Source organism: Suncus etruscus, chromosome 12, assembly GCF_024139225.1.
Source record: "Suncus etruscus isolate mSunEtr1 chromosome 12, mSunEtr1.pri.cur, whole genome shotgun sequence".
Lineage (NCBI taxonomy): Eukaryota > Metazoa > Chordata > Mammalia > Eulipotyphla > Soricidae > Suncus > Suncus etruscus.
Genome location: NC_064859.1, coordinates 31,656,390 through 31,680,482, shown reverse-complemented (window position 1 = coordinate 31,680,482; position 24,093 = coordinate 31,656,390). Strand labels below are relative to the sequence as shown.

The 24,093-nt window shown below is 35.3% G+C and overlaps 1 protein-coding gene and 1 non-coding gene across 2 annotated transcripts in view; one reads left to right on the top strand and one right to left on the bottom strand.

Annotated features, from left to right (window-relative positions):
- The window catches only part of WDPCP (WD repeat containing planar cell polarity effector), a 288,768-nt gene that overhangs the window by 216,610 nt on the left and 48,065 nt on the right, over window positions 1-24,093 (bottom strand). The gene's annotated exons all lie outside the window — the stretch shown is intronic.
- LOC126025346 (U7 small nuclear RNA) lies at window positions 13,555-13,616 on the top strand. Its single transcript, XR_007501356.1, has one exon. It is a non-coding gene; the product is annotated as a U7 small nuclear RNA (small nuclear RNA).

Here is a 24,093-nt window from a genome sequence, read left to right as displayed (position 1 = left end):
TCCACTAAACAGACTGGCCTCCATTATGTGCCAAGTAAAAGATGCTTTCTATACATAATGACTGCCTCAGTTACTCAACGCATAAATCTTGATCCTCCATTTTCGGAGCTACTCCAAACTCGTTATACTTTAGTCTTGCCACTCAATTTGTAACTCTGGCTTTTCCTTTCTTAGACTGCTAACTCAACTTCTTTATTCAAAGTGCTTGTAATACTATTTATCTCTTCTTTGGTAACTGAAATAACACGGTTTACAATAATATTAATACTTGTGTATTAGGCATGCAATATCTCCATAGTCACCCTCCACCAAAGTGTCAGTGTCCTCTAACCAATATCCTTATGTCCTTATTTGACCTACCCAGCCTCTCCTAGCCTTTTCTCACATGCTTGGTAAATGCAGTTTTGATCAGACTTAAACTGGGATTGTTTTTACTTATTATATTCAATTCTCTTGGGATTTTTGCTTCTTTGGTGGGGGGGGGGGGAGAAAGGAGAGCAAGAGACCTCTCAGCAGTATGAAGTCCAAAGGCCAACTGGGACATGACCAACTGGGACTGACTAAAAATGTGGTTCTACTTGGGTCCTACATTGCAAGACCAAACAAGGCTATCTTGATAGTGTTTGAGTCCCTCCAAGACTATCCCAAGCAGTGCTGAGATATGGTATGAGGATATGATTAATGCTGAGAATGTAACTAGGTTCTCCAGCCTGGAATCTTAATTCCTTCTACTATCTCCTAGGCTCTTCCTTTGTTTCTTTATATTCATTACACATAGATATGAGACCATTTGGTATTTATCTTTCACTTTCTGACTTATTTTTACTTACCACAACACTCTGTCATTCAAGCTGTAGAAAATGCAATACTTAATCTTTATTATATATGTGTAATAATCCATAATATACATAAATCATGATTTCTTTAGCTACCCCTCTATAGTTGGGCACTTGAGTTGTTTCTAGATTTTGACTATTGTAAGAAACACTGCAATAAACATAGGTTTGCATTTATCTTTTGAATCAAGTTATTTTTCATTCTGTGATAAGACACCAAGAAGAGGAACTAGTGAATCATAATCTAGTTCTACTTTCACTTTTTTTTTTGAGAACTCCATACTACTTTTTCTTAGATTAATGAGTCAAAATACATTACCACAAACAGTGAATGATGGTTCCTTTACATCACAACCTCACAAACACTGTTTCTGAACTTTTTTTTTTTGTATAGTCTGTTCTCACTAGTGTCAGGTATTCTCTTACTTTCACTTTGATTTGTGCTTCCCCAATAATTAGTGATAACCATTTTTCACATAAGTGTCTAGCTATTCTTTAATTTTGGGTTGAGGGGGTCACAAATGGTGGGACTCAAGGCTAATTGAGTACCCTGGAGAACATGCGGTGTTAAGAATAGAATTCTGGACTCTCAAATGCAAAGCATGCCCTTTATATATATATCCCTTTAAACTATATATACCCAAACTTCAGCAGTTTGTATTTTATGACAATAAGGTAGTCTGTTTTGCTTTGTTTTGGGAGAGGCAGGAGTTGGTGGAGGGGATCTTATTAGAAGTTTCCAGAAGGATCATTGATTCCATCAAGTGCATCTTGTCTAATCAGCCAGAACAAGAGCCTGATGTTGTGATGCTGCTCGGGCCTTGTGGTACAGGAGGTACTGGGGCCATCCTAGCAGTGGTTCTCAGTACTTGGAGGTACTTTGGGGATATGTGGTAGCTGAAACAGAACCTGGGTTGGGTCTATAGTAGCATATGTACTTTCTGCAGCATTATCTTCTGGCCCCTATTTTGGTGAGTTTTTTGAGTGATTTGTAAGTACTAGATTTGTCAGCTGCATAGTTTAAAAATAGTTTTTCCAATTTAGTAAAGTGTCTTTTATTTTAGCCATAGTTTCTTCTACTGGGCAGAGAATCTTTTCGTTTGATATAGTTTTAGTCATTGTTTTTATTTTGACAGTGAAATAAATTAAAAACACCTCCAAAGTTAGGATCATGGAGAATTCTGCTTACATTTTCTTTTATGTATTTTATGGATTCATGTCTAGCATAACGGTGCTTAATTCCTTTTGAACCAACTTTTGTTTATAGTGTGAGGTGCTATTCTAGTTTTCTGATTCCTTTTTGTTTCTCAAACTTTTCTCTTCCTGTATTATCCTAGTTTCTAGAGCAAAACGTAAATTGAAAAGTATATAGAAACATGTTACAGTAGAAGAGGAGCTAGTTTTGATATATCAACTTACAGAATCTTAGCAACAAAAGGGACTTAAAGCATAATGGTTGATGCAGGTTGAAATGTCTAAATTTTAAGTGAAATTTTAAAAGGGTGGCCTGAATATATAAAAGTTCTTTTGGGGCTTTCTAAATAGAAAGAAAAATTAAATGAATAAAATCCCAGAAAAAATAATAAAGTCTAGGCTATATAGTTTAGTCTTTCTCTCTCTAAAAAGGATAATTAAATTAAGACAATAAAACCCAAAGAAATCCATATATGGGAAATTGTATGTATTTTTAAGTAGTGAATTACTGATCAACTTGTTTCTGGATTTTAATGTAGAGAATGATCTTAATGTGTTTTAACAAGAATATTTTATCAAGGACCTAAAGATTAAATATTTTAAAGTGTGATTCCATTGCTCTGAATCCTGGGCTCTGAGCCAAAATAATGTCTTAATTCTAATCCTGCTGTGACAAACTTACCCCAAATCATTTAACCTCCATGCCTCAATTTCCCCAATTGAAAAAATAGGGATAATGATATTGACCTACATTTGTTAAGGATTAATTAATGCTGTATAATGCTTTGAAGATGAAAAGTTCTGAGCTTTAATAGTGGGTATTACATAACTAATTGCTATAATACTGAAATCTTTATCCTTTGATTTTATTCAAACAAGTTACCAAACAATATTCTTGTTCCCTCACTGACATTTACCTTCAAATCATCATTAAATTATCACTTTAAATAGAAGTATATCTTTTCTATATTATACCAAAAGTGTTATCTCACATCATGTAAAAATGTAGATCAGTTTAGAAGTTTACAACACCTTCCAATCTAAATCTCAAATGAAGTATTCACAATATATATTTTTTGATAATAAGTATTCCATAGTCTACAAGATGTTTTAGTTTATCACATTTAAATTTAATAAGTAACACTAAACAAAAAGCAGAAGAAAATTATATATTACTTTATTTTTAAAATCAGCTACAGAACTAAAAAATAAAATGAAAATTTTTGTTCTAATAGTCCATAGCTACTCTTTTGGGACTTTAAAATTATGATAGCAATTGCATATTTTTAATTAATATTTTTTATTTAACCACCTTGGTTACAAATATGATTGTGGTTGCATATTATTTTTAAATGCAAACAATACAAAGTATTTGATATTCAATAAGCATTCTCCTCCCAACTGACTTTACTGTGCTTTTTATCAAGAGCACAGCATGCACATGACCTTCCAAACGCTCCTGATATATTTATAGTATGTCCACACTCAGGCTTGTTCTGTACTTTTGTCAAGATTTTGCTACGGGGGCCGGCGCGGTGGCGCTTGAGGTAAGGTGTCTGCCTTGCCAGCGCAAACCTAGCACAAACCGAACTGCGGTTCGATCCCCTGGTGTCCCATATGGTCCCCCAAGCCAGGAGCGACTTCTGAGTGCATAGCCAGGAGTAATCCCTGAGCGCCACAGGGTGTGGCCCAAAAACAAACAAAAAAAAAGATTTTGCTATGTATATACAATTTGTTTTTTCCTGTCCACACCATACAATTATTCTGTTAGCATATATAAATTTATCTCATTACTTTTGAATAATTTCAAGATGTTCCATTGTATAGTGATTATAATTTACTTCACCATTTTTTATTTGCTTTTTGGGGGGCTATACCTGGCAGCGCTCAGGGGTTATCCCTGGCTCTGAACTCAAAAATCACTCCTGGCAGGCTTGGGAGACCATATCGAATGCCAGGACAAGGCAAATGCCCTACCTTCTGTGCTATCTCTCTGGCCTTAAACCATTCTTTTACTAAAATAAAATTCCTGGAGGGAAGGGGTTTACAAACAATATCACCATAACATTTATATATGCAAACCTAACATCAGGTATGTTAAAATGGTTCCAAGATGTCTGGGCCAATTTAGTTTATTCACCAATAATATGATTTTCCTATTCACTATATCCTCAGTAACATGAAATATTATCAAAGTTTTTAATTTTTGAAAATATCACAAGTAAATTAATTTTAATTTTATATTTCTATTCATTAAAGAAATCAAACATCTCTTTATGTATAACAACTTTGTTTCTTCTAAATTTCCTGTTCTTATCTAATGTCCTTCTTGTATTGAGTTCTATCTGTCTGTCTTTATATGTAGACAACATTAAGTTTTTTATACATTAGATCTATTTAGTCCTTAATTTTTTATTAATTTTATACATAAATAAGATAATGTAGCATTACTTTTTTTAATTGGACAGAACATTAGAGAAATTTCTATGAACTCAATTCAGCTAGTGAGTGCAGTGCAAAGCTTCAATAGTTAAAGGATGCTTCTCTTCTGAGGTTTAAATAATGGTCACCTGATGCTATTTCTAGAAGAAGCAGAAGACATCTGACTGCTAAATACCAAGAAAACATGAAAACCATTATTATTAAAAGGTGTTATACCTAGAAAGGAAACAAATTCCTTTCCTATTTCCAACACAAATTGTAGAAAAGTTCTTCATAAATCCTTTAGAATGCTTAATTTGGAAAATATTTCTGTAGGCAATGTTCAAAATTTTTAATCACTTAGTTAAATAGACCTAGTCAATTTAACAATTTCCATACTATAAGAAGTTTTGACACTTAGGTATTTATAAATGGCTTCTGCTTGTGGCATGCTTCCTCTTATTTCGACTCATTCCAAGTAACAAATTTAATTTCATTAATATTTAAAGATCAGTGTTGACCTTTGCATACTCATTTTGTAGAATCCTATTAATACAAACATCTTGTTTGCTAACGCTCACTTTAAATATTTTGCCACACACAGTTTCTCATTATTCCAGAGATTTGCTTCTAATTGAAGTCCATTTTCCCCTATGACCTTGCATATTCATTTACATTTTATATCTGTTTTCTGGGGTCATGGGAACAGAAATATATACATAAGAAATAATCTTTGCTCACCACCACTTCCAATACATGTATTCATCCATCTTTCTTGTCTTCAAAACAGAAACAAAAATATAGAAACGACATGCTTCTTTTCATGACTTAGTTCAACTTATAACAAAAAGACAAAGAAAATTAAAATGTTGCCACTGTGATCAAGACAACTATTTTTAGATAATCATTCCATAAACATAGTTTTATGGTAGATTTAAATAGAAAGAAAGGCAACTTTTAAAGAGAAAATAAACTGAATTTTAGGAGAAATTTCTAAAGAACTGAATTAGTCAAGAGAACAATGAAATACTCTTATCTAAACCAATGTTTAACTGCAGAAATAATTTGTCAATTTACTGTTTTAAAAAGAAAATAGATCAAAGACAGTTGTAAAGTGAGCAAGAATTTTAAAGAGAGAGAAAGAGAAAGATCATTTCTCTCCAGATAGGAAAGACAGTGAAAATTTTTGAAGTGGCCTGCAGCTATACTAACCTTGTCAGATTTCAGTTGTCAACACTTTGATGACAGATTACCAACCTCTCCTCTAAATAGCAAACCCTAGTAACTGTTGAAAGAAATAGCCTCTTATAAAAAGCAGAATATCTCATGAAATTTGATAGCTATATACTTTAAATTTTTTAAGAAATCTGTAAAAAAAAATATTTCTATAGTTTATTCAAAACTTAAAAACTAAAAAAATCCTTCCCTATGTGAAAGTTAAAACATTTTAAAGTATTTACTAAATCCACTTCATATTCATTCTTCAATCTTTATAGTAAGCTTTTAAAGACCTACTAAATTGCACATGTATTTAAGTACATATATATTGCATAAGTGCACATAAAAGTATTTTGCAAGAAATACTTTCCTGAAGGAGTTAATTTGCTTCCTCCTACTCCACCCCACAAATAAACTATGATAGACTCTACATCTCTTAATTTACAGATATAGGAACTGAGATTTAGGTAAAAAAAAATTTAATAAATTTCTTAAAAAATGATAAAGACAAAAATTTTAATCCACAATTTACCTATATAATACTCTTCTACTCTATGTATGTGGCTCTGTTTCTGTTTCTGCCTCTGCCTAAATTGTGCTAAATAGAATCTTTTAGTTAAGCTTCTGTTGAAGCACCTGAAACAGGTGTCAGTTTAAACATATAATTAACTCATGGTGACAGATATAGATGAAAGCGGTTTTTTTGGTCAAATTTATTTTGCTTAAAAATTTTTATAGAAGGTTTTCCTTTTAAATTACTATATCAAACAGATTTATTTTTATTTTGATTACACATTTGTTTGTGGATCTTAAATTCTCAGTCTCAATGATCTATTCTTAATAAAATGTAAATAATATCTAAGTAATTGTCCTTATTTTTTTTAAGAATTCTGTAGTTATGCTCTTATATTGTGATTAGATCTCCCTTCATATTCTTTTTTGATGGCTCATTTTAACTTTTACAAATGGTCTGTCATAGTATTATAACTTATACAATACTTTATTATTTTTAATCATAAAAGCAGAGCCAAAGTAGATAACTAGTAAAGTACTATCTGTTTTGTTGAAATAAAGTCTGTGAACAACCACCAAGTTCCTCTTCCAATAACTCGATTGCTCCTTAATATATTTAACAGATATACATCATCAGAACTTAAAATGCTAATAATTTTCTAATTTAGCAGAAATTGTTACCTGATACTTTTAATTAATAAATGAAAACAAGCTTCTAGATTATGAGTTAGTGCCCCTCAAAATAAAGAATTTTAAAAAGCTTCCTAAGCATTTATAATTTAAACGTTATTCAATAGTGTTAGATTTTTTTTCTTTTATTATAATTTTGGGCCACACCCAGCAGCATTCAGGGTTTACTCCTGGTAAAGCTTAGGGCAGCATATTGCACGTCAGAGACCAAACCCAGGGCAGCCGCATGCAATGCTTGTGCCCTACCCACTATGTTATTTTCACCCTCACACAGAGCAGTTCTTAGTGAATCCTCCTGGCACAATGCTCAGCGGTCAACCTCAGCAGAACTCATAGGACAAAACAATGCTACAGACTGAACCTGGGTCTCCAGCATACATAAAAAAATTGCACTTGGCCCATTGAACTATAGCAGTCTTCAGTAACAACAGTTTTTTTTTTTTACGCCTGTATATTCAATAACCTTAACAGTCTCATTTTATAAATACCAAAAGAAATACTATTCTGATTAGTTTAGCACTATGTATCATTTCTAATTATTTTTAGTTTGTTTTAGCCTATATTTTGCAAACCAGGTACTAAGTGCCATCTGTGTGCCAGGCACTGTGCTAGGCATTCAGGATTTGAAAGGAAAAAAAAAATCAAGCACTTGCAACCCAAAGAGGACATAAGTTAGTTGAAGATGGGGATTAGTAAGAAAATTATTGAGTGCATCAGTCGATGACAAATAAAACAAAATTGTATACCAGAAGAGAAAGTATAGATAAGAAGTTATTAAGCCTTGCACAATATCAATTACAATAAAAATAGAATTTTGTATGTTTGATTTTTGGGCCACACCTGGCAGAACTCGGGTTATTCCTGGTTTTGCATTTAAGTAATCACACCTGATGGTTTAGGATCCATATGAGATCCTGGGGAGCGAACCTGGATTGACCACATGCAAGGCAAAGCCTAACCCACTACTATTCCTCTGGCACCAAAATAGAAAGTACATGTGTATTTTCAGATCCTCATATCTCTTCAAAGGAAATACTTATAAAATGGTTTAGTCAAACAAAACATGTTTCTTCAATTCTAAAATCATACTAATTCATATTTGACAGTTTTTTAGAATTTATGCGCTTTTTTTTGGTCTAGTTTCAAGCATCAAACTTAGGGACTCAGACATACAAGTCACATACTCTCCAACTGATCTACACCTCAGACGTCAAATTTACGTATCTTATACAAATATGCACATTTGATGTTACTTTTTTGTTAGAATTTTATGTCAAGAGCACTTATTGACTTAATCAAGAATAAACTATAATAAAGAAAAATAGTTCACATATTTATATGTCTGGCTGATATTTTTTGGTAGTACAAACAGCTTTCAACGCCTAAACAATAGACACAGAATCCTGCAAAAAGGACCATTCAATTAATAATAGAAGATTTTTGCATGTATAATCACATTTATTCCCATTCAACCCACACTACAATGACTATAAAGTAATAAACAAGAGACACTCCTATGGCAAAAAGAATATTAGTATAGCAATAAAATGTAAACATTTTAGAAGAAAAAATAAGAATCAGAAGTAACTGGCAATATATTCAAGAAAACAGTAAATCAAATATATTTGAAAGGAAGGCTCAGAAAAAACTTAAAGTACTTAAAAAAGACTTTAAACGACTTAAAGTAATTTTGAAGGAATTTCTGTGCATGACACTAAAAAAAGAAAAAAATTAGAAATAATAAAATCATTTTATTTTTAAAATTAATTATCATGAATTACTAAGTTATTTTATTTATGATTGAGTTTTAGTATAAAATATTTCAACACCATCTCATGACCAGTGTCCATTTTCCTCCACCACTGACCAGATTCCCTCTTGGCACCCCCATTCTCTCTATATGGCATACACTATTTTTTCCTCCCATTCCTCCTTTTTTGTGTTATGGTTTATAATAATGTATCATGTGTATCTTTTCAGTACCCAGTTCTCATTCAGAGTAACCACTTCTCTATATTTTTGTCATACTTGTCCCTTCCCTGACCTATCTTTCTGCCCAGTGGCAAGCTTCCTACTAAAAACCAATGCTCTTTATTTCTATTGCCTTTTGACATTCGTTATTTCCCTATGATATTTCTTTTTATCATACATATGGGAGATGATGCTATGCCTGGCTCTCTCCCTTTGACACTTTTCATTCAGCATAATCTCCAGGTCAATCTATGTAGCAGCAAATTGAATGACTTCATCATTTCTTATGGTCAAATAGTATTCAGAAATAGAATATCTGGGTAATATAAAACTTTCTTTCTTTGTTTGTGTTTGGGTCACACCCAGTGGCACTCAGGGGTTACTCCTGGCTCTGCACTCAGAAATCACTCCTGGCAGGCTTGGAGGGACTATATGGGATGCCAGGATTTGAACTGGGGTTTGTCCTGTGTTGGCCACATGTAAGGCAAATGCCTTATCACTGTGCTATCACTCCAGCCCCTAAAACTCTTATTTCTAATATTTTGAAGAATGTGCATGTTGTCTTACAAAAAGGATGGACGAGTTGACATTCCCAACAGTGAATGAGGGTTCCTTTTTTCCCATATTAATGCAATTCTGTTATCTGTTCTTTTTGATGACTGACAGTCTCAAGTGTGAGATGATATCTCATTGTTACTTAAATTTGCATCTCTCTAATGATGAGTGATATAGAGAGCACTCTTTCATGTCTTTTGGCTATCTGTACATTTTTGAAAAAATTTCTATTCATCTCTCCCCATTTTTTGATATTGGTGGCTATTTTTCCTTGTAAAGATCTACCAGTGCTTTATATATTGTAGATATTAACCCTTTATCAGATGAGAGTTGGACAAATAATTTCTCCAGAAATGTCTAAGCACTACTAAATTACTACTACTAATACTATTAATTACTACTTACTATGACAACTTACATGGTAGTAGTAGTAGTAGTCCAAACTACTACTAAGGTAGTCCCATTTGTTTATCTTTGATTCCTTCCACTTTCTTAGTCAGTGGTACCTCCTCCTTAATGATGCCTCTAGCTTCCATGAAGAGTTCTGTTTATTTTCTTCTACGTACCCTATGGATTCAGGTCTGGCATCAAGTTCTTTAAATCCATTTTGATTTGACTTTGTGCATAGAGTTAGAAAAATGTCTGAGTTCTTTTTATTTATTTATTTTTTGCAAGTGCCAACAGTTTTCCCAGCCACACTTAAAAAGGCTTTCCTTGTTTTTTCATACTTTCATACTTTTTTGCTCCTTTATCAAAAATTAACTGACCATACTGTCTTTAGATATCAACTGTCTCTAGTTTTCAATTCTATTCTACTGGTCTGAAGGTCTGACTTCATTCCATTAACAGAATTTTGTGTTTGGTTTTTGGCCATCCTGGCCATGCTCGGGGGTCATTTCTGGCTCTGCACTCAGAAATTACACCTGGCAATTGTAAGGGAACCATGTGCAACGCCAGTGATCAAACCCAGGTGGGCCATTGCTCTGCCGTCTATCATGTTATTCTAAATACTACTTTATAGCACAGTTTGAAGTTGGGAAAAATGATGCCCCCAATTTTATTTTCCTGAAGACTTGCTTTGGTTATTGGGGAGGGTATTGTTGCATGTGACTTTCAGGAACATTTGATCTATTTCTTTAAAAAATGCCATGGGTATCCTCATAGTGATGTACCAAATCTGTACAATGCTTTGGGAGCATTTTGATTATGTTAATTTTCCCAATCCATAAACAGGGAATTCGCTTTTTCCCTTGTCTCATTCATTTATTTAAGTAGTGATTTGTAGTTTATGTAATTCTTTCACCTCTTTAATTAAGATAATTCCTGGGCTCTTGATTTTCTGAAGTACAGTTGTAAATGGGATTTTGAAAAAAATCTCCCCTCTATTTCATTTTTTGCATATATGAAACCCATGGAATTTTGTGTGTTAATTTTGTAGATTGGTATTCTATTATACAAGTCTATTATTTCTTGTAGCTTTTTTTAGTCTTTAGAGTTTTCTATAGTATCATGGTATCTGCAAACAGTGAGAGTTTGACTTTTGCCTTTACTGTCTGTATGCTCTAAATACCCTTTTCTTATTGCTAAGGCAAGTACTTCCAGTAATACAGTGGTAAGAAATAGAGTGGCGAGAGTGAGCAACCTTGTCCCATGTCTGATTTTATAGTGTCAAATATGAAGAAATAAAAACCTTTAGCTAGGAAGTTGATAGTCTGTGGAGAGTTGCAAAAAGAAGTGCTTTAGGACTCAATTTGAATAACCTGAATGCAGGCATTAGCAAAGCATGCTTTGCTGATGAGGATCCCATACTCTTTTGTCTGCCATTGCTCCCTGAGGAGGATAATCCACACTTGTTTTATCTTTCTCTTCCTACTACACATTCCTCTTTGATATGTAAAGCCCACTCAGGCTTTATTTGCTTTAGATAGATATCTGCCCTTCCTCCTAAGTTGACTGTCCCTGAACAATAAATACTGTACATAAAAAATAGTCAGGGCACTCAGTCCCACAAGTCTGAAAGCCCTCTGACCCCATGTTTTTCTAAATGTGTCTGTCTTGTTTTCTTAATCTTCACAACACCCCTGCTTCATGGCTGTTCACCTGGGGTTGGACTTTAGGTATTAAAATGAAGGCTTTCAGTTTTTTTCAATCGAGTATGTTTGTTATGGATTTGTGGTAAATGGCCTTGACTATGTTGAGGAAATTTCCTTCAGTTCCCATATTATTTTCCAAATAATAAAGTAAATGCATATTATTTATAGATGAAAACGCTAAAGAATGGGTCAGAGCAATAGCACCGCAGGAAGGCATTGGCCTTGCAAGCAGCCAACCAGAATGAACTGGGTTTGATTCTAAGCATCCCAGGAGCAATTTCTGAGCACAGAGCTAGGAGTAATATCTGAGCACTGCTGGGTGTGGCCTAAAAATAAAATAAAACAAAAGAAAAGCTAAGTAACAGAAGTAGCTAAAGAATTAAAATTGTGGGCCCGGAGAGATAGCACTGTGGCGTTTGCCTTGCAAGCAGCCGATCCAGGACTAAAGATGGTTGGTTCGAATCCCAGTGTCCCATATGGTCCCCCATGCCTGCCCGGAGCTATTTCTGAGCAGACAGCCAGAAGTAACCCCTCAGCAATGTTGGGTGTGGCCCAAAAACCAAAAATAAAATAAAATAAAATAAAAATAAAAATTGTGGCGTGTTTCTCTTCTCTGATCTCCTGAAGCTCTCCTCAGAGGGCTAGGAAAGGCCCCCAAAAAACTATCCCCTGGAGCCACTCAGGCAAAAAGGCCAAGAAAGACCCAGTGAGTAAAAATCGGCTATAAGGGTTTTCAGGCAGAGAGCTGATTCCTTTGTGAAGGAATCTGCCCTGCTGTGAGATTGACGACTGGGAGAAGCTGAAGGGACCTGTTGGCTTTGCATATTTCTCTTTTCTGATCTCCTGAAGCTCTCCTCAGAGGGCTAGGAAGGCCCCCCTCAAAAAAAACAATAAATAAACAAAACTGTGTGCTGGAGGCCCCAAAAGAGCATGGCCTCTCTGTTTTGCTTCGCAGCCGCACACTCTTTCTAACCAAAACCCCACCACAACACACAGAAAAAACTCACACTACAAACGTGACAATGGGGAAACCTCGCAGGCAAACACCATGCACAGAGAATGAAGATGATAGCTCTGATGACCCAAAAAATACCAATCATCTGATTAACCTCTCAGATAAAGAGTTTAGTATAAAAATATGAAAGATTCTCATGGAAATCAAAGAAAACATAGCTCTAGCTGAACAGAACACAAGACAGAAATCAGAAAACTCCAAACTTAAATAACAGATCTGAAAAGCATGGTAGCTCAACTAAAAAACTCAATGGACAGCCTCTCCAACAGGGTAACAGCACCTGAGGACAGAATCAGTAAACTGAAAAATAAAATGCAGAACAACTCCATACAGCAGAAGAGATTGGAAAACAACCTTAAGACAAACAATCAGACAATGGAAAAAGTACTCAAAGAATGTGAACAGATGAAAATAGAAGGCTTTGATAAACTCAACAGAAACAACATAAGAATCTTTGGAGTCCCAGAGGCCCAGGAAGGAGATCCCCAGGAAGAATCAACAGTCAAAAACATCATCACAGAGATACTCCAGAGCTAAAGACTGCAAGTAATCAAATCCTGCATACCCAAAGAGTACCAGCTAAAAGACACTGGAAGAAAAACACCCTGAGACACATTCTAGTTATAATGATGAATCCCACAGATAGAGATAGAATACTGAAAACAACAAAATAAAAAACGGGAAATTACATTCAAAGGAGCATTCTTAAGACTTATAGTAGGCATGTCAAAAGAAACTCTCAAGGCCAGAAGACAGTGGTGGGATATTGTGAGAAGACTGAATGAAATGGATGCCTCACCTAGAATACTACAACCAGCCTGACTCACATTCAGGATTGAAGGAATGATACATAGCTTCACAGATAAGCAATAGCTCAGAAACTTCACAGATGTAAAACCAGCCTTAACGGAAAAACTGAAAGGTCTACTTAAAGAGAAGACAGACAAACAAACACACCAAACTTATCCACAAAGATGACAGTAAATCCAATGACAATCATCTCCCTCAATGTCAATGGACTAAATGCACCAATTAAGAAACACAGGGTGAGTGTTACAGCTCTTTTAGAATTTGTCCAGCAGGCCTTCTGGTCTTTACTGGAAGCCCCCCCTCCAAAAAAAAGAGACACAGGGAGACAAAATGAATCAAAAAGATGAACCCAACCTTCTGCTGCCTACAAGAAACACACCTGAATAGTCAGAACAAACATAGACTCAAAATCAAAGGCTGAAGGAAAATCATCCAAGCAAAAACACACTTAGAAAAGCTGGGGTGGCCATAATAATATCTGATGACACCAACTTCAGACTCAGAAAAGTTGTAAGGGACAAAAATGGATACTTTGTACTAATCAAGGGCTATGTGCAATAGGAAGAAATCACACTACTAAACATATATGCACCCAATGAGAGACCAGCAAATTATCTAATATAAATATTGACAAATTTGAAAAAAGACATCAATAATAATAACAACACAATAATTGTGGGAGACATCAACACGGCCTTGTCAACACTTGATAGGTCAACCAGATTGAAACGAAACAGAAAATATACTAGACCTGAAAAGAGAAATGGAAGAAAGAGGACTAGTGTATATATATACATATATATGTATATATATACATATATATATATATATATATATATGACACTCCATCCCCCAAAACCTGGATACACATTCTTCTCCAATGTACATAAGTCATTCTCAAGGACAGACACATGCTGGCACATAAAACATACCTCCATAAAATCAAGAGGATAGAAATTTTGCAGGCTACCTTTGCTGACCACAAGGCTCTGAAATTAGATGTGAAATACAAAGGGACACAGACGAAAAACTTTTAACAACAGGAGATTAAACTGCCTGCTAGGGAACAATCAGTGTGTCAGAAATAAAATCAAAGAGGAAATGAAAACTTTTCTGAAAACAAATTACAATGAAAACACAAACTATCAGACTCTATGGGACACAGCAAACGTGGTCTGGAGGAAAATTTACATCTTTGCGAGCACACATCAGGAAGGAAGAAGGGGCATACCTGAACAGCTTAATGATGCAGCATATATAGAAAATGATCAACAAAAAGAACCCAAAAAATAGGGAGACAGAAGGAAATAACAAATCTGAGAGCAGAAATCAATGAAGTGCAAACCCAAAAACCAATCCAAAAGATCAACGAAAGCAGAAGTTGGTTCTTTGAAAAAATAAACAAGATTGATAGACCATTGACAAAACTCACAAAGAAAAAGAGAGAGAGAGAGAGAGAGAGAGAGAGAGAGAGACTTGATAACCCATATTAGAAATGAAAAGGGGGAGATCACTACAGATATTGCAGAGATCCAAAGGGTAATCAGAGACTACTTTGAGAAATTCTATGCCACTAAATATGAGAGCCTGGAAGAAATAGATAAATTCTTGGACTCATAACCTTCTACGGTTAAGTAAGGAGGATGTAGCATATCTAAACACCTCCATCGCTATTGAGGAAATTACAACGGTAATCAAATATCTGCCCAAAAAGAAAAGCCCAGGCCCAGATGGATTCAGTAATGAATTCTTTCAAACCTTTCAAGAGAAACTACTACCAATTCTAGCCAGAATCTTTCATGAAATTGAAAAAACGGGAACACTTCCAAACAGCTTTTATGAAGCCAACATCACCTTGATACCAAAATCAAACAGAGATGCTGCCAAAAAAGAAAATTACAGACCAATATCCCTGATGAATACAGATGCAAAGATCCTCAACAAAATCCTGGCAAATAGGATCCAATGCCTCATCAAGAAGATCATTCACTACCATCAAGTAGGTTTCATCCCAGGAATGCAAGGATGGTTTAACATCCGTAAATCTATCAACATAATGCAAAACATCAACAACAAGAAAAATAAAAATCACAAGATCATATCAATAGATTCAGAAAAAGCATTTGATAAGGTCCAACATCCATTTTTGATAAAAACTCTCAGCAAGATGGGAATGAAAGAAATCTTTCTCAATAGAGTTAAGGCCATCTATGACAAGCCAGTGGCAATTATTATTCTTAATGGAGAAAAACTAAAAGCCTTCCCTCTAAATTCAGGTACAAGATAAGGCTGTCCACTCTCAGCACTCCTCTTCAACATAGTACTGGAATACTTGCTATAGCAATTAGGCAAGAAAAAGATATCAAGGAAATCCAGATAAGAAAGGAAGAAGTCAAGCTCTCACTATTTGCAGATGACATAATACTCTACTTAGAAAACACTAAAGACTACCAAAAAGCTTCTAGAAACAATAGATTCATATAGCAATGTGGCAAGCTACAAAAGTAACACACAAAAATCAATGGCCTTTTTATACATCAATAATGATAGGGAAGAAATGAACATTAAAAATAGAATCCCTCACCCAATACCCATCAGATAAGGGGCCAAGCTCCAAAATATACAAGACACTGACAGAACTTTACAAGAAAAAAACATCTAATCCCATCAAAAAATGGGGAGTAGAAATGGACAGACACTTTGACAAAGAAGAAATACAAATGGCCAAAAGACATAAAAAAATGTTCCACATCACTAATCATCAGGGAGATGCAAATAAAAACAACTATGAGGTACCACCTCACACCCCAGAGATTGGCACACATGACAAAGAATGAGAACAAACAGTGTTGGTGGGGATGTGGAGAGAAAGGAACTCTTATCCACTGCTGGTGGGAATGCCTTCTAGTTCAACCTTTATGGAAAGCGATATGGAGATTCCTCCAAAAACTGGAAATCGAGCTCCCATACAATCCAGCTATACCACTCCTAGGAATATACCCTAGGAACACAAAAATACAATACAAAAATCCCTTCCTTACACCTATATTCATTGCAGCACTTTTTACCATAGAAAGACTCTGGAAACAACCAAGATGCCCTTTAACAGACAAATGGCTAAAGAAATGGTGGTACATATATACAACGGAATATTATGCAGCTGTCAGGAGAGATGAATTCATGAAATTTTCCTATACATGGATGTACATGGAATCTATTATGCTGAATGAAATAAGTCTGAGAGAGAGAAAAAAACGTAGAATGGTCTCACTCATCTATGGGTTTTAAGAAAAATGAAAGACATTCTTGCAATAATAATTTTCAGACACGAAAGAGAGAAGGGCTGGAAGTTACAGCTCACCTCATGAAGCTCACCACAAACAGGGATGAGTTTAGTTAGAGAAATAACTACATTTTGAACTATCCTAATAATGAGAATGTATGAGGGAAATAGAAAGCCTGTCTAGAGTACAGGCGGGGGTTGGTGGGGAGGAGGGAGATTTGGGACATTGGTGATGGGAATGTTGCACTGGTGATGGGTGGTGTTCTTTACATGACTGAAACCCAAACACAATCATGTATGTAATCAAGGTGTTTAAATAAAATATATAAAAAAGAATAGAATCCCATTCACTTTAGTGCCACACAAATTCAAATATCTTGAACTCAACTTGACCAAAGATGTGAAGGACCACTACAAAGAAAACTATAAAATCCTGCTCCAAGAAATAAGAGAGGACACGCGGAAATGGAAACACATACCCTGTATATGGATTAGCAGGAATTAAGATAATTAAAATGGCAATACTCCCCAAAGCATTGTGCAGATTTAAATATGATCCTTCTAAAGATACCCATGACATTCTTCAAAGAAGTGGATTAGGTATTTCTGAAATTTATTTGGAACAATAAACACCTATGAATAGCTAAAGCAGTCATTGGGAAAAGGAATATGGGAGGCATTACTTTCCCTAACTTTAAACTGTATTACAAAGCAATAGTTATCAAAGCAGCACATCACTAATCATCAGGGAGATGCAAATCAAAACAACAATGATGTACCATATCCCACCACAGAGACTGGCGCATATCACAAAGAATGAGAACAAGCAGTGCTGGTGGGGAAGTGGAGAAAAAGGAACTCTAATCCACTTCTAGGATATCCTAGGGATATACCCTAGGAACACAAAAATACAATACAAAAATCCCTTCCTCACATCTATATCCATTGCAGCACTATTTACAATAGCCAGACTCTGGAAACAACCAAGATGCCCTTCAACAGATGAATAACTAAAGAATCTGTGGTACATATACACAATGGAACATTATGCAGCCGTCAGGAGAGATGAAGTCATGAAATTTTCCTATACATGGATGTATATGGAATCTATCACGCTGAGTGAAATAAGTCAGAAGGAGAGAGAGAGAGATGCAGAATAGTCTCACTCATCTATGGGTTTTAAGAAAAATAAAAGACATTCTTTCAATAATTTTCAGAGACAAAAGAGAGGAGGGCTGGAAGTTCCAGCTCACTTCATGAAGCTCACCACAAAGAGTGACGAGTGCAGTGAGAGAATCAACTACATTGAGAACTATCCTAACAATGTGAATGAATGAGGGAAGTAGAAAGCCTGTCTAGAGTACAGGTGGGGGTGGGGCGGGAGGAGGGAGATTTGGGACATTGGTGATGGGAATGTTGCACTGGTGAAGGGGGGCTATTCTTTACATGACTGAAACCCAAAGACAATCATGTTTGTAATAAAGGTGTTTAAGTAAAGATATTAATAAAAGAAAAGAATTAAAATTGTCTCTCAAGAATGCTAGAGAAGAACAGTTACAAGTTAAGAGCCTTATAAACTTTTTTTTTTTTTTTTTTTTTTTTGGTTTTTGGGCCACACCCGGCAGTGCTCAGGGGTTACTCCTGGCTGTCTGCTCAGAAATAGCTCCTGGCAGGCTCGGGGGACCATATGGGACACCAGGATTTGAACCAACCACCTTTGGTCCTAGATCGGCTGCTTGCAAGGCAAACACCGCTGTGCTATCTCTCCGGGCCCCTTATAAACTTTTTTTAATGTTATTTTTACTTAAAGAAACAGTTTCCAACCTCAAATTTACTTGAGAGAACACAATGACAGATGGAAACAGTAATGACTGTAGTAAATACCTTATCTGGGCCCTTAGATCAGTCCTGTTACTTTAATATCTTGATAAGCACCCTTTCTTCTTTAAACTGATGGCTACTTAACCTCACAGATTATACATCTGGAATAATTGTACTAACCTAACAGGTACTTTTCATGAAATAATTTGTGGAGGGGCCACACCTTGCAGATCTGGGAGTGGTGGAGGAGGGGTGCTACTCCCAACACTGTACTCATGGTAGCTTCCAGTGGTCATGAGGGAAGCATGTGGTGCTGGGCATCAAACCCAGATCACCAACATACAAAATTAATTAATCTTTTGAGTTATAATATTTTATAATAAATACAAGGGCCAGATAGATAGTATAGAGATTGAGGTACAAACTTTGCTTTGTACCAACCCTCGTTCCATCCCTTAAACTTATTGTTCCCCAAATACCACTGATAACAACTTCTGAGTAAGTGACCAGGTTCACTTGACCAGGCCCCAAGCCACTGAGTATTGACCCAATCTTCCCAAAAAACACCAAATTAAATACAAATAGGGTTTTCTGATATAATTCTTTACTTTGACTCTGCAATATTTCATGATGTCAGCTAATATTTAAAAAGTTGCTAAGTTGACTTGCTCTGCAAAACCCTGTTCTCCCTTGAATATATCTTGCTTGCCTGTCTATGTTTCTTTGCTTTTTCCACTCTGGAGAAGCCTGTATTCCCTCTTGAATATGTATTCCTCCCTTTCATTCTTCCCACTTTTTTCTAAGTGAGTTCTATTTGATAACAAACTACCTTCCTTCACTAAAAATTAAAAAATCGAAAAAGAGTGCTAAGTTGCCCAGTTAGCCTTCATTATTTAATATATGCACCATCTATGAATTGCCAGGATTTTTATTATTGAATCACCATGAACTTCAAAATTAAAGTTATTCGTGATTTAACTCCTGTCATACAATGTTCCAATATCAGTCACTTCAACAGTGTGACGAGATAAATTAAAGCTTTAAATAAACATTAAACGTCCAAAGGCTGGTATATGTGTTTCCCATGCCCAGGTGTTACTGCTGGACACATAGTGCTCAAGTACATACTGCCCATATGCCTGATGTGTTCTTTCATACTTTTCTATTGAAATGTTGGAATATGTACGAGACCCTTCCACTTTTGAGAAGTTCATGTTTTCTCTTAAGCATGTATCTTACTTTATTTCCCTTTATTTCCTAATAAAGTTGTTCTGTTTCAAAAAAGTAAATATTCCAAAGCAGATATGGAGCTCAAGAATCAGACCTAGAATGAAAATATGGGCTATATGGCTCAGACAGAGTTGAGGCCACAAATGTGGATAGCAAGAGAAGGTATCAACTAGACGATTTCCAGATGAAGAGTTTATTTTTGGTTTGGGGGGAGGGGAGAGTGGGACCACACCAGTGAAACTCAGGGGTTATTCCTGGTTCTGCGCTCAGGGTCATATGGGATGCTGGGGATTGACCCAGAATCAACAATGTCCAAGGCAAATGCCCTCTCCGCTGTGCTATCTCTCCAGACACATGAAGAGTTTATTTTTTAAGATGAAGGTGGCATTAATAATGAGGGAAAGAATTAGAATGCCTGTCTTGAACACAGGCAGGGAGTAGAGATGGAGGGAGATGAGGGGCATTGGTGGTGGAAATGTTGCACTGGTGAAGGTGGTGTTATTTTGTGACTGAAATCCAACTACATTCATGTTTGTAATCATGGTGCTTAAATAAAGACATTTCAAAATACAGATGGAGGTGACACTGATTTTCTTTCTTTTCTTTTCTTTTTTTGGTTTTGGATCATACCAGGCAGTGCTCAGGGTTACTCCTGGCTCCATGCTCAGAAATCGTTCCTGGCAAGCTCGGGGGACCATATGGGGCGCCGGGATTCGAACCTATGACCTTCTGCATGAAAGGCAAACACCTTACCTCCATGCTATCTCTCCGGCCCCAGGTGACATTGATTTTCAAATATTATAATCACACCTATGTTTGCAAATTCTCTTTCCAGTTCCTTTTTCTTAGAGAAAACAGGCGGGGACTGGGCTGCAAAAAGCACAACATAAATAATTGTTTTTGGTGCCAACTTGCAATTGGGTGTCTGTAAACAGTACATCCCAGAATTTGTCACAGATGGTGGCCAGCCAATGAGAAAATAACTAGATATTCAAAGCAGAGTTTGCTATTGTTTTAGTAATTAGTAAATATTTTATGCCAAACATTTTCCAACAAAGGAAAATTAGATGTATCACATTTTTAAATGCAAAATATGTTAAATTAAAACTCAAGAAATATAATACATGGGGATTTGGCATAAATACTGCTAACTATGCAGACTTTCATGAACATTTCAATTTATATTCATGCCTTATTTATTAAATCAATTTGTAACCAGATTTTAGCTTTTTTAAACATAAGATTATGGTATGACTATTAAAATTATTCAATGAGACACACTCAAAGAACTTCTAAAGAGACTCAAAAAAAGATTTTTTTTAAATAATAATATCTTTATTTAAATACCGTGATTACAAACAAGATCGAAGTTGGGTTCTCAATAAGAGATTTAATACTGTTACAAAAGACTGGTCAGAACCTGAAAACTACATTTGTGCTAGTGTTGGAAATCTATAGCTAAATCACAGAATATGTGAATAAGGAAATGCAATTTGCCTTAAATTTAAGTTACTTGTTTCTAAGCCTCAGCAGGCTTGGAAAATCTCCAAGGTTTTAGTGTTAACATTTTATTTGATAACAAGAGAGAAAAACCTTTCTGGAATAATTAGAAAAGTACTGTATGCTGAATTTTTAACACATTTTCTTATTTAGACTTTTCAAAAACCATATGAGATAGAAATTCCTTATTTTATATGGTAAACAATAGAGTGAGTGATATTTTAACATATTCAAAAACCACTACTATTTAATAAAAACTTCTTTCTGTTTACAAAACAATTTTTGATACATGTTTACTGTTCCAACATATAATCTGATTGCTACAAGCATCCACTAAATTTAGAATCTTCCTTCAAAGAAGCCTGTCACTGCCAAGCCATAAGAAAAAAGCTATTACCATGTTGTAGACTTTGTAAAGACTTTATTCTTTGTAAAGACCATGTTGAGGTAGGGAGACTGGCTTCTCCTGAATAACTAAGAACCTCTGACCAGTTCTAAGGCTTCCTGGGATGCAGATCTTTAAACTCCAGATTATTTGTTAGATGTAAAGAACCTTAAGATAGGTACTGAGTCAGAACTACCTACTGCATTGTTGAAAATCTAAAGAACAAAAATTATGATTAGAAATTTTCATTTTTTAAAGTTCCGGTACTCTTATTAATAAAATATGTAGTTAATTTTGAATGTGACTCACTTTTCCCCTCTTACTATTAACTAATTTCTCTTTACTAACAGGAAGTACATTTTGGCTATAAAAATACTTAGTTTTATTGAAAGAGAGAAAGGAAAATAAAGAGGCATGGGTGTAGGAAGATGTAAGACATAAAACCAGATTTTCTTAAAGGAGAAAAAGAAAAAAAAAACATAATAACCATTCATTCAAGTTTTTCTTATTAGCCACTAGCCTTGTGTTTTCTATTCCTTTCTTGGTACTCTTTTAAAATATATCCCAAATTTCTGACTTCTTTCCATCTCCATATTATCACTCTAGTTTAGACCAACATTTTTTTATATACAACACTTCAAAAGCCTTCTGATAAGTTTTCCATTTCAATTTTTAGCCTCTATACTCCATTTTCCCATATATATAAAGTATTTGTTGCACAATGCAGTAAAGCCCTCTGTACTCCTATATTCATTGCATCACCTTGCACAATAGGCAGAATTTGGAAACAAACCCCAATGCCTGAGAGCAAAAATAACTGGAAACTGTGGTACATCAACACAATGGAATATGTGAATACTATGTGAATGCTATGAATATGTGAATACTATGCAGCTGTTAGGAAAAATGAAGTCATGAAATATGCTTATATGTGGATGGATATGGAGAGTATAATGCATAAAATGAGTTAAAGGGGCAGGATATACATAGAATGACTACACTCATTTGCAGGATATATTAAAAAATGATAGCATAAATCAATATCCAGAGACAATACAGATCAAAGTTAAAGGGACCAGTCCGTAGAAGGAAGCTTGTCACAAATAACAGGGGAGTACAGTTAGTGCACTGTCACTACGACAATGATAGCTGGAAATGAGGACTCTGGACAAGAACTGGGTGTTGACAGGAAATAAAATAATGTGCATGATACCCTTTAGTAATAACAGTACAAACCATAGTGTCTATAAGAAAAGGAAACAGAGAGAGAGAGAGAGAGAGAGAGAGAGAGAGAGAGAGAGAGAGAGAGAGAGAGAAATGTCTGCCACAAAGGCAGGCAGGGAAGAAGGTGGGGGGGGAGGGCAAGAGGATAACTGGGGACATTGATGAAGGGAAATGTGCACTGGTGAAGGGTGTTGCACATTGTATGACTGAAACTGAATCATGAACAACTCTGTAACTGCATACCTCATGGTGATTCAATCAAATAATTTATAAAAAATAAAGAAAAATGTTTCTACAGATTTTTTCATGTGGACAGTACTTTAATATATTTTATTTACTTTTCATGATTGTTAATGAAAATAATATAATTTATCCTTATTTTTCTTGGCTTTAGAGTCATACCCAGTGATACTTAGGCTTTATTCCTGGCTCTTCACTCAAAGATTACTCTGGTGTTGTTCAAGGGACCATGGGATACTGAGGATTAAACCTGGGTTGGCTGCATACAAGGCAAGTGCCCTACCCACCGTACTATTTCTCTGGCCCCTAATATTCTTAAATATACAAATTAGAACACTTTATTTCAAGTTCATCAAAAGTTTTGCACCATCAGATTAAGATCTGGCTAAATGGTAGAGCACTTGCCCGTAAATGTGTGAAGTTCTTTATTTAATTCCTAGCACTACATGTTTCTCTGAGCACCACTGGGGAACAACATTCAAGCAATGCTAGGTGTGCCCCCAAAGCAAAAATACCAGAAGTTTTTATATCTATATATTAAGTCTCTATATTGGCTTACATACCTGCTGTATGATTTTGTCCATGTCTACATCTTCTACTTCTACATAACCTCTCTTCCCTTCCCAGAAAATAAAAACTAAGATGAAATTATATAGAACCTTGAGAAAAAATAAAATAAGGCTAAACTTTATTCATATACTAATAGTTTAAAACTTTTTTCCTAAAAAACACTTTTTTTCAACATGATATTGCACACAACTCTAACGTGTAAACCTTACAAAGTTAGAGATGAACCAAGTTCCCAGGTTCATTCCAGTTACAAACACAACAGTTCCTTAAAGTAAAATGATCATATGCTGAGAAGTCAGATACTAACCTCACTTCCTAGCTGTACTGCTTTGCCTGGACTGACCATCCTTCACTGCCAAGGCTCAACATTTTTCTCACATGCTGTCTTTTAACTTTTAGAACATTCTTTATATTAAATGTGTTCTACACTATTCAAATCTGTATTAATATATAATATATTTAGTTCGGGGAGGTTTGGAGCCATGCCCTGCTGTTATTCCTAACTCTGCACTCCAAAGGTTACT